Source organism: Prenolepis imparis, unplaced genomic scaffold (assembly GCF_030444845.1).
Source record: "Prenolepis imparis isolate NDT839.2.m4 unplaced genomic scaffold, iyPreImpa1.0 SCAF_1, whole genome shotgun sequence".
NCBI classification, from domain to species: domain Eukaryota; kingdom Metazoa; phylum Arthropoda; class Insecta; order Hymenoptera; family Formicidae; genus Prenolepis; species Prenolepis imparis.
Window position 1 is genome coordinate 26,020,429 of NW_028141159.1, and position 3,243 is coordinate 26,023,671.

General features: G+C 31.1%; 1 long non-coding RNA gene across 1 annotated transcript; it reads right to left on the minus strand.

The window, feature by feature from the left end:
* Positions 1-871: 871 nt before the first annotated feature.
* Positions 872-2,826, minus strand: LOC145937913 (uncharacterized). Its single transcript, XR_014425653.1, has 3 exons — positions 2,694-2,826; positions 1,198-1,409; positions 872-950 (listed from the first exon to the last, which is right to left on the minus strand). It is a non-coding gene; the product is annotated as an uncharacterized LOC145937913 (long non-coding RNA).
* Between the last annotated feature and the right edge of the window lie 417 nt (positions 2,827-3,243).

A 3,243-nucleotide genomic window follows, 5' to 3' on the forward strand; every position in this document is an offset into this window, starting at 1 on the left:
CAAGCTTTATTTTCGTTTTTTAAACACCTTGATATCATAATTATTAGCTGAGTATTTAATTCTTGAACTTTCACAGTTTTTTTACTACTTTTTTTAAACGTACCGTTTTTCTTGTTTGTATGGTCGAGTGTATATAGGACAAAGTATGCTAAATCGTACTCCCAAAGGTAAATATTAAAATTGCAATAAAACTATCAAAAAAGTGACAAAATTTTTTTATTTATTTGAAATTGTGGTTTTTTGTCAACGATATACGCGAAACATTAACACAAATTTATCATTGCTTCATATCGTAAAATAAAAATTAAAAAAAAATATCTAATACGATTTACAATACGCCGGTTTGCTGAATTGTACCCATGAATTTTTAAATCATACTTCTAACAATAAAATTAAAATATTCTAACAAAAATGAAGTTTTATTTTCTACGAAAGTTCTCAGTCTGCAACAAAACATATCTATAAGAAAATGTCATATTTATAATTATAAATTCTCTTAAAAAATTTAACAAAAATATTTTTTGTATCATACAAAAATATAAATAAATATTACCTCAATATAATTGTAAAATTTGATAACATTTTCTTCAATTGTCTATCTAAATATAGAGTAAAAAAATCAATGCCTAAATAAAAAAATTAATTTAGTAAATCATAGCAGTACGATATAGAAAAAAGTTAGTGGTACGTTTTACCGTACTTGCCTTGTGAATAAAAATTTGTGAATAAAAAAATAATCTTGAAACTTTTTGCCGATTTTTCAACAGTTCCAGGATTAAATAAGATGAAAAAATGATTTAATAATAAGTTTAATTGCTTATCTTTCTCAATGTGATAGCTTAAGCACGGGGTGCCGAATATTACATGAAAATCACGCAAAATAAATTTATAAACTCAGTAACGGATCGCTTGAGAAGAAAACAAACATTGCGGCATTCGAGGGAGGCTAGCTGCAATACAGCGTTAACACATTAAAATATTTTAACTCTGATTACAAAATACAGTAGAGATACGATTTAACGAACGGTACGATTTAGCATATTTTCCCCTAATTAATAAGCATTATAATGATATATTATTGGCATAACTTTACTATTTTTATTAATTTCCAAATAGATATCGAAAAAAACCTCATGTAAAAGAAGTGATACCGATACAAGAACGATTGAAACATAGACTCTTACGAAATCTACTTACATTGGTGGTGTCACATTTGCTCTGTTTACATTATGTAGCATCAGATAGCATCCTTCTTCGTGCACCTGTCCAGTTTTAATCGCCTTGTTATAAGCATGCACACGCTGTCAAAATAAAGATCGTCACGATCACTTCCAAGGGATGCAAAATCGACTACGCATCTCGAATCTGCGCACCAATATCGTGCCCCCTTTGGCCTTACAGTGCAAAATCTGCAATATATCATTAATATATATTAGATAATAAATTAGCCGGAAAAGCCGAATTTTGCTTGGTACGATGCCAAGACTGAATTTCGGAATTACATTTTAAATATAAAATAGTTAATATAAATATTTAGAAATCAATTGGCTATAAGAGCCGTACGCGGATGTTGATGCGTCGATTCCAACGAAAATTAATTTTTCGTTGAGATTAAATATTTGTGCACGGGGCACGAATTTTGCTTGGTACACTGCCAAGACTTATTCGGAATAATCTCTTAGTGATAAAATAGTCAATTGAGATTTTCAATCAAAATTATGTAGGTGTATGGGAATTGTTAAGAAAATATTACGAGAATGAAATAAGAGTTATTTGCAAGCGACATGTTCAATGTTTTTTTTAATTACCGCAATTTAATGAAAAAGAATTTGAATAGCATAACAAAAAGACACAAAGAAGAGCATACTGAAATGTTAGAAAATTTAACGACAGATACTATAATTGAGTTTTTGCAATGCCGATGTCAAGTTCTAGAACGAGCATCTCTAAGCGATATTTCCAAAAAAAGCAAATCAAGGTTTAATAACAATGAGAAGAACGATGATAATCACATACAGTCGTTCGAATCGAGATTTCAATGCAAAATATTGTCAACAACGGTTCAGGAATGTCAATGTTATTTATATCAAGGACAACATTTGATTTATTTCTGTAATCAACTTTTAAATTTATCTGTTGAAAATAAAATCCAAATGGTCAAACCATTAAAATTGTGCATTAATTATCTTTCTGCAACGATTATTTCGTCGTAAAATGCAAATTAAGTTTGTGCCAAACATGCGAAGGCAGTCATAATACCTCATTATCATCAAACTAAGGAGACGGCGAGTTCAATTAAATCCGTTGAATAGCAGGTTCAATACCAGAACATTTGAAAATCAATTAAACAATTGTTTATCTTTTCTTATAGTTATATACGTTTGTCAGTATAAGAATCCGTTGAGAATACATTATTAAAATTTCGGGAATTTAGAATAGCCTATCGATAAACGATGTCAACCGAAAACACGAAGCCGAAAAATCATTTTGTAAATACGATAAGTCGAAATATCTCAGAACGGTTTGTTGTTAGATTTTGACCTTTTCGAGAGAACGAAGAAAGGCTTGGCGAATCGAGAGAAATAACGATGAAACGATTAACAATTTCGTTTAACTAACGCGTGCCTTTTTTATAAAAAAAAGTAATTTTCTAGAGTTTATGCATACATAAGAAACAATAAAATATTACTCACTGGCTACCACGAGGCAAGACCGATCGACAGCTGAGACTAGGCGACTAGACGTTCTACGCACGGGATGCGAACTTCCCATCTATACAATACGACGCGCACGGAGCGACTGACTTCACTGACTGACTTTCTTGCTCGCTGCTCGCAGGCTCGCTTGCTATTTCGTTGTTTCGGCCGTTTCCGTAAACGCTCGGCCGCACTCACAATCAGCTGCCGCTAGCCCATGCTCAACTGTGTTGGACACATCGACATATAGAATGGCTGGCAGTGGAAGGGGAGCCGCACAAGTAGAGTGAGAGGCAAACAGTCAAATAATATAAAGTTACGTTCCGTCTCTTTCTAATATAACCTGATTAGTTGGCGACATGACATCGACGGTTTTACGATGTTTTTATTTATAAATATTAAAGATTTGATAAATAGAATAAAAAACTTTATTTACAAGATTAAAATAATTAAACGATAATTAATAGTAAAACAATAAAACAAAAACAATAATATATAAATATATAATGTAAAATTAAAATAAATTAAATTAAAGTCAAAACAAAAT